We start from the raw sequence: 12,586 nt of genomic DNA on the forward strand, positions 1-12,586 counted from the left end.
TCAATGAATTTCCAAAGTTGAAAAAATAACCTGAGAAAAAGCTTCAAAATTGTTCAAATGTTTCATTTCGACATTTTCTAAATAAAAAATTCCAATTTCAGTTCAAAATGACTTTTTGTTTCAGAATCTAAGCTAATTAGACTAAAAAATGTTATACGCAAAAAAAGGTCAAAATTCAAATGAAACATTTGGAAATATCAAACAAATATTTCAGCTGACCCTAAATTTATTTGATTTTTCAAGATCACAAATATTTTTTGAGATCCCAACTTTTTGTCCCAATTCAATGCAGGAAAAAATGTCACTCTGCTCTAAATCCCTCAAATAATTTCTGAGGTTCAAAACTCTCCAGGTTCCATCACCACTCTTAAATGTGCAAATAAATTTTTTGTTGCTCTTATTCCTTTTATATTAAGCCAAACTAACTTCATGTTTTAAAATACCAAGTTAGCTATTCAGTATCCTGATGCTGATTTATGCTTCAAACCGTTCACATCTTAAACAGGCAGTGACAGAAAAGAAAATCTCAATTTGTTAAAGAAGGACCAGTGAGAAGAGAAATATGTATCCATGCCACTGTTACAACCAAAATTCAATTTTGGGAAAAAATTGCAATTATTTGACCTGCATTTTGTTCATTTCTTGTGTGTATCTGAAGTAACTGGGCTTATGTGGGTAGAGATTAAAACTATCTTCTGGTGGCAGTTGATTGAAATTGGCACATTGGGGGACCCCAACTACAAGAAATTTTTCCTCACAGTGTAAAGATTGATTAAATAAAATGATAGACACACCACCCTTGTACAACTCTGTATGTATTATAGTATGGAAAACACTGAAATGAAATACAGTGTTTTCTTGTTTTAGCTCTGTGGAACTCAGTGATTTTGTTTTTCAAGGGTTCAGGTGAAAGTTTTCCTTGGTTCAGTTACATCTAGATTCACACCTGGTATTTCACTTTAACTGAGGATTTGAACAAACTCAGAAAATAAAAAATATAGTTATCTGTCAGAGAACTAAAACATAAATACCAACCCCCCATTTCCGAGCAGTGCTCTCAGAAAGTGAATCCTGGCCGGGGGGTAGGGGGCAAAGATTACCTTAACTACCAGCACACAGTGCAAGTTTGAGCAGCCCCTGTGACTGTTACAATTAACAATGATTTCCCATACACCTGAACCTCTGGCCCAAAATAGCTACAGCTTGGACAGCTCTGAGGATATCCCCTCCTGCACCTGGTATGTCCCCTACTCAGTGTAAGTGAGCCTCTGGCATAGTAATCCTGCCCTTTGCTATCTGGGTACTCCCAGCCAGGGGATTGGGCTACTTTTCATCCCCATTATGCTTCAGGAGCAGGGCCAGCTTTAGGGCGATTCCCCCAATTCCCGGGAATTGGGCCCCATGCCTAAGAGGGCCCCGCAGTGTCCAGAAGAGGGGCCCCGCACCCTCCGCCGAAATGCCGCTGGAAACAGAGGCAACTGATTGAGCTGCCGCCGAATTGCCGCCACTATCTTCGGCAGCAGCTCAGTCGCTGCCGCTGTCTTCAGAAGCATTTCGGCGGCAGCTCTTTCAAATCGGGCCCTGCACGTCCTAAAGCCGGCCCTGTTCAGGAGAAGCATAAAGAGTTACAACGTAGCCCAGAATGTGGCCCCAAATGCTATCAAACTTGTGAAATTCTTCCTCTCTTTTATATGCTAGTACTTGAAGAGCTGCCATAGTATTTAATCCACTGTACCAGTTTTCTAATTTCCACTGCTGTAGATTCACTACCACTACCACTGAGGCACATAGGCACTGAGGCACAAGGAACCACAGTACTTGTGAATCAGCAAGGGACTGCTTTGGGTGGTGAACATCGATGTAAACAGTTTTGTCTGGAACCAAACACAATTCACTAATATTAAGTGAATTCTTAAGAGTACCTCTTCCCCAAGCCTCCTAATTTTTGGACAGCTCCATGACATATATTCAAAATAAACAGGGGATCCCACTGTTTCAACACAAAACCAACACACTGATATTTGCTTGAAATTATCACATCTTAGCAAACAAAGGCTCAATTTCAAATTTGTAGCAAGGCCAAGTAAGAACTGTGTTTTGCTGCAAACAGTCAGATCATGCACCACTGAAGTCAATGAAAAAGCTACCATTAACTTCAGTAGCGGAGGGTGAAATTCATTGTGCACAGCTGAGAAAGCAGCCTTTAGTCCTAACCATATTAGAACCTACAGAGGTTGCTACTGTTGGCCTGACTCATGGAACTATTATACACCTACATTATCCTTTAACACATTTCTTACTTGTATATTTCAGTGATAAATAATTCACTTTTTCCCAGCAAGAAAAAATAAAATAAATAAAAACCAAATACATTTGATTCCTGGATTGTAAAGCCAGAAGACCCTGTTAGGCAAAAGTTAAAATTTAGTTAGCAGTGAAACAGAAACCCACATAACTAACAAGCCGGAACACTGAAAGCCCAAGGACACTGGCAACTGTAAACACTTGATAAACATATATGATCAAATGTCTGCCAAGTAACTCGGCTCTTAGAACAGAACAAACTCTCCCTTCACGGCCCTCCAAATACCTTTAAACACTCACCCCCACCCCTTCACCTAAAGGGCAGTTATAGATAATCGATGTAATCAAAATAGTGTTGATGTGTATGTTCTGTTCCTGTCACTGTCATGTTAAGTGTGTTCTCTTTTTCTGAAACAATGTTTGTCTCCATAAGAACAAGATAAATGCAAATGAAGTGATAAGAAAAAAAGTATATAATTGGTCACTGTAACTCCACACTTTTGAAGCTGTTTATCAGGCTTCCCGGTCCCGTGAATAAACCCCTTCAGTATTGTCTGTGCCTGCCTGATTCTTGGGGAAAAGAATCTCCTTGCTTCACAACCCCATTATGATCATTTAGTCTGGCCTGCGTAAAACAGATCATAGATTTGTTTCTCACAGCAATTTCCAACCCAACAATTTGTGATTGAAGGAGAGTATACAACAAAAACATTGAGTCCTTCTGATGTAAACACTCCAAGTGACAGTTAATTTACACATCCATTGGTAATCTGTTCCAATTGGTAATTATGATCACTGTTAAAAATTTGCATCTTCTTTACATTTTGATCTTTGCCAGCTTCAACTTCCAGCTATTGGATACTTTTTGTCTGAATGTTTCATTGAAATATGCAAAGCTATTTCCATACATTTGAACTTTCTTTCAGGTTAGATGTTTTACCATAAAGAAATGAAAGGGTTAATAAAAATAGTCAATATTTCAATATTAATAGGTTGTTTTTTCAAGTTACTTTTTTCATTTCAGAAGAATGATTTTACACTGACCACAAGTGACAGCTAAGTACAGATAATTGTGATAATCCAAAAATGGTTCAATTCCGTTTACATAGCAAATTGTAGCTACTTGCTAGGCAGAAAAGTACAAAGAACAGTTGACTGGATTGGCTAAATAAGACAGTGTTAGAATCTGTGACAACCTAACACATAATAATTGACAAAATTCCATACAGGGAATTACAGAATGATTACAGGGATTCAGTCCGTTCTAGATATTGTTACAAATCTAGATTAGCTCCCCCTTCTGGGAATTCACCAGACTGCTTTGAGAGCATCCCAGATGCTGGATCCTGTGTGTTTTAAGCTTTGAAAGTCTGAACGTAGTCCAGGCTTGGAGCTCTAGGCACATTCTCAGGATGAAAATCTTATGTCTGTCCCCCCTCCCCCCCAGAACTGCAACCACACCTTTCAATTGCCCAGTCCTTATGACCAATGCTGGCTCCCCAGACTTTCCTGTAGTTCATGCACACCCTGTCCCAGAGCTCCAGACATGTGGGTGCTCTGTGATTATACCTCTTCAGGGCCATATGATAGATATAGCACGTACCACACAGAGAGAGTCCTTGCAGAGGATTCTAAAAGTACAGCTCATTTAACATCCACCAACAACATCAAACAACCACCACCCTGAACTCCAGGCCATTTCCTTGTGCTCTCCCATCCCTTGGGAGTCCTTTAGGGGGTCAACTGTGTTCAGAAAGGCAGGGTTCCCCATAGCCTCAAGAGGTTCCTGCAAAAGTTTCCCTTTGTCTGAGCTGGTGAAAGCCATGGAAGAACCAGAGCAGTTCCTGCTCTTTTATAACCTTCCAGACCCTCTGTCATTAGACCTGCTAATCAGCCTCCTTAGATGATCAGTCCCCTACCAGGTGACCTCTCCCCTGACAAACCAGTTTTCTTGGGTGGCAGCCAGTCTGTCAGGATATTTGCATTTTAATAGAGGACCATTCAGGTTAAATGACCCTCTATTGTCAGCCCTGTATCACTATATCTTGGAAATTCAGTATAACATGGAGGTAAAATGGCAAAAGACAAAGTAAACGGTTTCATGTTCAAAATGGAGTTTGCAGCTTGATAGAGTTATATACATAATGTAAACTCACATAATCTCACACTGAATTCATAAATTGTATAGACAGATTCCCCAAATCGTTACATAGAGTTAACTGCGATCTCCTTATCTGAAGGATTTCTTGCTTGTTTTTTGTTACTTAGCTTTTTACCTATTTGCAATTTTTATATCTGGAGAGAATGTGAAGTTTGACCTTAATTCACATAATTCTACAGGACATATAGTTGAGAAAATACATTTTGTACCAGTCATTTGTATCTGCATTTGTGATTGGTCAAATTACAGAATATGGGTTTTATAAAATGAATCAGTTGAATTTGTTATTGTAAACAGCAGTGAGGCTTTCATAATTTGCTTCCTATATGTGCAAATTAAATGGAGTTATTTTTGTAAGTGAGAGAGGAATTAGGTCTTTTCCTCCTATAAGGACTGTGATGCTATACTGTAGGAAGTTCCTCTTTTTGTAATCTTAGTTACTGCTAGAGGTAATAGGCTAAAATCAGGTTCTCAGAGAAGTTAAAGGTGAGAATTGTTAATCCTCATTTGGGTTGAACACTAATATATAACTCATTAGCTCTGACTGTAGGTTATTTTTCTATCTTGTCATTACTTATTTATTTTTTAACCTTTTTGAATAGAGAACAATTTATATATTCCTTTTCTTTTCTTTCAGGAAGACATTCCAAGCTTTCACAGTTCATGTGACTACTATATATTGCTGAAGTGTCATTATTTTCCACATTCTGCCCACATAACCCAGATTCTGGAGAAAACCTGACCAAGTTTTGACATCTGAGAAGGGTGGGATTGTTCTATACCAAACCCATACAGTAGGGTGACCAGATGTCCGATAAAATCAGGACTGTCCCGATATTTAACCCTTTGTCCAGCATCCTGATTGATGTACGATCGGGATGCCATTTGTCCCAATTTTGTAGGGTTCCTTGCCAGGCATCCGGTTGGCATGGGACTGACAGGCTCCCAACCCAGCTCTGTGCAGGTCCCTGGAAGTGGCAACAGCTTCCTCTGGATCCTAGGTGCAGGGACAGCCAGGGGGGCTCTGTGTGCTGCCCCCACCATGAGCGCCTGCTCTGCAACTCCCATTGGCTAAGAACCATAGACAATGGGATCTGTGGGGGCGGTGCCTGTGGATGAGGCAGTGCACACAGACACCTGGCTGTGCCTCCATCTAGGATCCAGAGGGAGCTGTTGCCACTTCCGAGGAGCCACCTGAGGTAAGTGCTGCCCGGAGACCACACCCCCTCCCACACCCAAACTCCTTCCCAGAGTCAGCACCCCAAACCTCTTCCTGTGCCCCAAGCACCTGCCCCAGCCCTGAGGCCACCACTGCAGCAGGGGTTGGAGCCGGGGCAGTGCCGGAGCAGGGGCCATGCACCCCTGAACAACCCACGGCTTGCAGTGGGGGCCAGAGCCTAGGCCATGCGTTTCCGACCCCCTGCTTCCTAGAACTGTGCGCCCTCCTCCTGCATGGCTCTGGTGGGGTCTGTGAACCTGTGGCTGCCCCCCCCCATGTGTCCTGATATTTTGTTCTTGCGATCTGGTCACCCTACTATATGTTGAACTTCTTCAGGGTGCTTATCTTTAGTTTTATATTCCCAGACAAAAACTATGCTAACATAGAATTGTAGCCTGCCCTTTCCCTGCAGGCAACACTCACCTGTGTGTCCAGGCGCCTGATGTTGTTCACAGTAAAGAAGATCCTAAGTATTCCAGTGGTGATATTGGATAGGTAGGAATCCTCTATCCACCATTCTGCTGCAGTCCCTTTACTTGTAAACAAAATTACAGTTGATGATGCCTCCATCTGGCTGAGCCCTGTTCACACTCAATGGCTTGGCTTGCCTTGAGAACATCCAGGAATGAACCTGAGCTAATCTATGTAATGAGTCCAATTCAAAAGTACAATCATAAACACTGTATACCCAAATTATAATTAACACACCTTTACTTAACAACTTAAAAAAACCATGATATAACAGATTGAGATTCATTAAAATGTCACAACCAATTTAAATCAGCAGGGGGCACTTCAATAAATGTACAGTAGTAAATGAAACTTAACCAACTTACATTTATTCTGCCACCATTTACCCAACTCCCAAGTGTGGATGCCTATGAATTTCAAAGTTCTAAATACTTGCTTGTGTGGGGGCAGCACTCGATCAATAAAGAGATCCAGCCAAGGCAACAAGGAACAGAGACATTCTAACTTGGGATCATTCCAAGGTGCACAACCCCTCTGAAGATAGGAGTTGTTACAACTAATGTCAATAACCCTGGATCCCGGTTAGATAAGTCTTTGTCTCTTCTCAGATTCCATCTCTTCGCTATTCCCCTTCTTCTGCAAGCACTTTCCCAAACAACAAAGATGGTCTTTTTTCACACTGCCTCATTGCAGGTTGACATCAGTCAGCTCTGGGCACAGCAGCAGTCTCTGTCCTGGTTCCAACAAAGCACACCAACAGTCTCCATGGCTCCTTGCTTGGTCAAAATCTCAGCAGACTCTGAGCAGCAGCTTCTGGCCTTCTATCAGTAGCTGAGCAGCCGCTCCTGGCTTGGCCAGAGCTCCTCAAAACAATCTCCACTCCCTTGAAAAGGATCTCAGCTCCTCACACACAAGATCAAACCCATCACATGTTCTCCCTGCATCCCCAGGAAGAGGAAGTCAGTCTCTCTCTCTCTCTCTCTCTCTCTCTCTCTCTTCCCCAAGGCCTTGGAGGAGTTGTAGTCTCCAAGGCTGGACTGCAGCACTCAGGATCTTCCCAACTGGAACACTCCCAATTAAGTTCAAAGGCCCCTCTAATACAAGGTGCCTACAGAATTAAGGTTTAAAGTACATATCAGGAAATTAAGGGTATAACAATTACAGTGGTGTTTTAATCATCCCAAAAACAAGCATTTCAAACCCAAATGCAGAACTGAGGTTAAAATCCAAACCTGTTAAAATCTAATGTGCAGAGTTAAGGCACCCAAATAATCTTAACTCTTCCCTGTAGTGTTAGTATCTTTGCTTTATGAGCTCAGATCAAGTGTAATACAGGAACCATTATGGCAGAAGCATTTCAGTGTTTATGGTACCAGATTAGAATAAACTGATTTTGAAAGTCACAAACTAGTAGAGAGGGTCTGGAAGAAAGATGAACATCTAATTATTTGTCACATTGAGCTTGAGGTGGTGGCAGGACATCCAGAATGGCATGTCAGAAAGACAGAGGGATATGTGAGGCTGGACAAAGGGAACAACTCATCGTTGGAAAGGTAGATTTGGGAGTTATCTGTGTTCAGACAATAGATGAGATCAAATGAATGGATGACATTATCCATGGATAAATTAGAGATGGAGAAGAACAAAAAGGTTCTGGGAGAGAGTGTGTCTGTCCATAGAATAATTACATGTATCATGTCTCCTGTTATTGCTCTCTTTAATAGCCTTCAATGTTCATAGAATATTTTGAAAAACTGACGTTTTCTAAAATTGTATTATCTTATTTGCTTATAGTCCACGTCGTGATGCTGAATGCTTATATTCTAGTATTCTTTCCACCTCTAAGAGCCATTTTTCAGGTAATTTGTTCATGTGCCAAACATCCAAACCTCTGCTGGTCCTAGACAGGATGAGTTTCTTATCTATTTCTGGTTCTTCTGGTATGGAAAAGCTAGTTCACACAAGGCATATATCTAGTTTCAGTTCAAACACTGACAGCCGTTGAATGGTCCAGTAAGACCTAAGCCACATTGGCTTAAAATTTTTATAATGCTCTAATTGCCACCACTGTGATTACTCTGAATTTGTGACCCTTTTTCTCCAGCAGCAATTTATCCAGCTGTGGTCTAAAATGAGTTAATAAATGGAGTCTGTAACACTCACTGATTTCATTTTGGAAGGTTGAAAGCAGAATCCTCTTGGAGATGATAGTCCTATAAATTAGTCACTCTGACATGATGCTTTGCATGAAAGTTCTATTTAATTCACACTGTTGAATTCACCCTGACATTTGTAAATATCAATAGATCTCACACACTTCTTCTCAGAGACAGAAATATTCATGTACTGCAAAGCTTATATAATTATTTTCCATAAGTCTTTTTTTAAATCTGACTTTAATGTCATATCTCAGACTATTTATAGCAGATGTTGAATAGGGCTCTGCTATTTAAATAAAAAACATTACCCACTGCTTTAGTAGAATCACTTTTCATCTGAAATTAACAATTGCACCACTTATCACAGCAAGGAATCCATTTTGCTAAAAATAATAGAAAAGGACATGCTGTATGCCAACATTGTATATTGGTTCATTTGGAACAAACAAATTCAAAATGTCTGCAATGCAGACTTACACTAATTACATTCTCTGCTGTAGTCATAGTTCATTATTTTTTTTTAAGTTAGAAAATAAGTCTCAGCATTAAATGGCATTTCTGACAATTTCCCACTGGGTTCCCATATAGTTTTAAAAAAGAAAGAAAAACAATGGAAATTATATAAAATATTTAGACCTAAATCAAATATTTAAAAAATAGACAAATGCAAAAGATATTAATTTAAGATTTTTTAAACAAAATTAGAGTTCATTTATATTTGCTACAATATGCATATTTCCTCCCAACTCAAGAAACTAGAGCCCTGATCCAGCAAAGCTCTTTAGCACGTGCTTAACTTTAAACATGTGAGTAGTCCCAATGAAGACAATGATCTCAGTAAGACTGCACACTGAGTCACCTCTACATTTTTTCTCACTTTTCCCTGTACATGCTTAGCTAATGAAAAATTGGTGGAAAGTTCAGATGTTTTATTTTTCAATGACATATTAAGTTTTTCATGAGAAATGATGAATTTCATGTTTTCTGTGAAATCCATGAAAACCATGAAAGTATGCATGCTCACATATCATTCTGAACAGACCTGGGTGAATTCTGGGAAAATGTGTCTATATTCACGGATTCCATCTATCAATTTGATTCCACCGTGTTCATTCCCCTTTTTGTTTGCTGTTCATGAAAATGGTACATATTAATTTTTTTCGTTCAAACATATTTGGGGCATATCTGTTCTTCATATTGTGCATGATTATAAAACCCATCTGAATGTGCACAAAGATAGTGGTGGATGAACAAGACTATTTGTAATTGGGTCAAAAGGAGGTTTAAATCTGAATCCTCTCATTCTAAAAAGCACAAACTTCTATAATGTGAACTATTATTACATCTATTATCTGGCTGCTACAGTGTCCTCATAAACCTCTTCTGTAGATCAGCCACAAGAGGGGAGGAAAGACCCACATTCTCTTAGAGTTGGTTACATACTCCTCATTTGCTATTTACTTATGTTGCTGTTTAAAAAGTGGTGATAATTCAATCAGGGAGGAAAAACAACATGTGAATTGGGCAAACAATTACACAACATGAATAGCATAGAATCAAATTCCCCAGCGTAACCATCATCGATTTCAGTGCCAGAAGTGACCATTGACATCATCCAGTCTGACCCCCTCTATAACACAGGCCATAGAACTTCCCCAAAATAATTCCTAGATCATATCTTTTAGAAAGACATCCAATCCTGATGTAAAAAGTGTCTGTCATGGAGAATCCAGGACAACTGTTGGTAAATTGTTCCAATGGTTAATAACTCTCACTGTTACACATTTATATTTTATTACCAGTCTGAATTTGTCTAACTTCAGCTTCCATCCATTGAATCGTGTTATACCTTTCTCTGCTAGACTGAAGAGTCCATGATCAAATATTTGTTTCCCATGTTGGTGTTTATAGGCTGTAACCAAGTCACTCCTTAACCTTCTCTATGTGAAGCTAAATAGTTTGAGCTCCTTGTGTCTTATTATGAGACATTGTTTTTTAATCCTTTTATCATTCTTGGGGGCTCTTCTCTGAATCTTCTCCAAATTTCAACATTCTTCTTTAATTGTGGACACCAGAACAAGACACAGTATTCCAGCAGAGGTTGCACTGGTGCCAAATGCAGAGGCAAAATAACTTCTCTACTCCTACTTGAGACTCCCCAATTTACACATCCAAGGATTACGTTAACTCTTTTGGCCATAGAACCATACTGAGAGCTCATGTTCAGATATTTATCCCTTCCCCCCCCCAATCTTTTTCAGAGTCCCTGCTTCCCAGGATAGAGTCCCCATTCCCGCAAGCATGGCTACATTCTTTATTCCTAGATGTATATATTTAAATTTAGCCATATTAAAAGTCATATTGTTTGCTTACACCAAGCTCACCAAGCAATCCAGATCACTCTCTGTTAGTGACCAGTCCCCCATTTTCATGTCATCTGCAAATTTTATCAGTGATGATTTTATGTTTTATTTCAAGGCATTGATAAAAATGTTAAATAGTGTAGGGCCAATAACTGATTCCTGTAGGACCCCAATAAAAACGCATATGCTTGAGAATTCCCCGTTTACAATTACATTTTGAGACCTATCAGTTAACCATCTTTTAAACCATTTAATATAAGCTATGTTAATATTTTACTGTTCCGGTTTTTTAATAAAAATGTCCTGAAGTACAAGTCAATAGAAGTCTAAGTATATTACATAAACACTATAATCATCATTAACCTAACTTGGAATCTCATAAAAAAAGATATCAAGTTAGTTACATAACATCTGCTTTCCATAAATCAATGTTGGGTGGCATTAATTATATTACTATCCTTCAAAACTTTATTAATCAAGCCCCATATTAGCTGCTCTATTATCTTGCCTGGGATTGATGCCAAGCTGACATTGATAGGCCATCCCAAATACCCTTTTCAAATATTGGCATAACACTACCATTTTTCAGTGTTCTGGAACTTCTCCAGTGCTTGAAGACTTATTAAAAATCAACATTAACGGTCCAGCAAGTTCCTCAGCCTGCTCTTTTAAAACTGTTGGATGCAAGTTATCTGGACCTACTAATTTTAAAATGTCTAACTTTAGTAGATGCTGTTTAACATCCTCCTGAGATATTAGTGGAATGGAAATACTGTTCGCATCATCATATTATGAGTTTTCATAATCTGTTTTTCAACTTTAAACTGCCTAAATCATCCTTTCTCTTCCTGAACTCCGCGCCTCATTCATTACACACTTTCCAACTTCTGTAATATGTGAGGCAGGGGTCCTTCAGACAACAGCCCTGTTCTCTACAGAACTATGATTAATTCCCAGAGTATGGTCCATCCAGCACACTGAATGCTGAATCCTGTGGAAAAAATAGTATGTGATCATGTAAATAAAGACTTTCTCATAATACATACATGCATGGGGACTGAATTAAGGTTGTAAGGGCAACCTTAATTTTGGCATTTCCTAATTTTGAGTGCTTGATTTTACAACCTTAAAGATTTTTTAACATATTTAAGGTTGCCCTTACAACCTTAATCTAATTGATAAAGGACAACTATAAAGGACTTTATTGCTTAATTAGCACTTTTATTACTATATTCAGGGGAATAGGTTTAATGTAAATATATTTAAGGTTTACTTAGGAAAAATGTATTAGAAGAAAATTTGCACACGTGGATTTTGTCTTGTTTTACTTCTAACACCAACTCCATTTGATGTGTTCTATGAAATGCTGGGATATGTATTACCTTAAGATTGAACTCTCTGGCTAGTTAACATTGCTATTCCAGTCAAGAGACTGTTGCTGAATAGTTGATTAATTCTGTTTAAAGTCATAATTATGCTTTTTTATATTACTTGTGGTGATGCTTTTTGTATGACATTCATGTTACTTTGTTATATCTCATAAATACATTTAAAGAAGAGCTCCTAATTGTAGAGTACAAGCATATTATTCTTGTCATTCCTACTGCATAGGAGCTTCCAAGTATTTGAAAGCCAATTACAATGGCTAAGTGAGTTGTTCGCAGTTCTGAGTTATTGAGTTTTTTGACTTAGCTAAAGAAAGTAGATACTGCATGGGATAATGCACCAGAATACTTCCCCAACTCCTCTAACACTGTTTAATTAAGAGCAAAAATTCTTCTCAATATTATGATACACAGCAAATAAGGAAAATATGGGATTTTCTTCCTCTTTCACAATTCTCTTTAAAGATTAGGCTAAAATTTAAATCTTTACTAATCTCAGACTTTTATTATGTGATTATGACACG

This window comes from Mauremys mutica, chromosome 3 (genome assembly GCF_020497125.1).
Source record: "Mauremys mutica isolate MM-2020 ecotype Southern chromosome 3, ASM2049712v1, whole genome shotgun sequence".
NCBI lineage: Eukaryota > Metazoa > Chordata > Testudines > Geoemydidae > Mauremys > Mauremys mutica.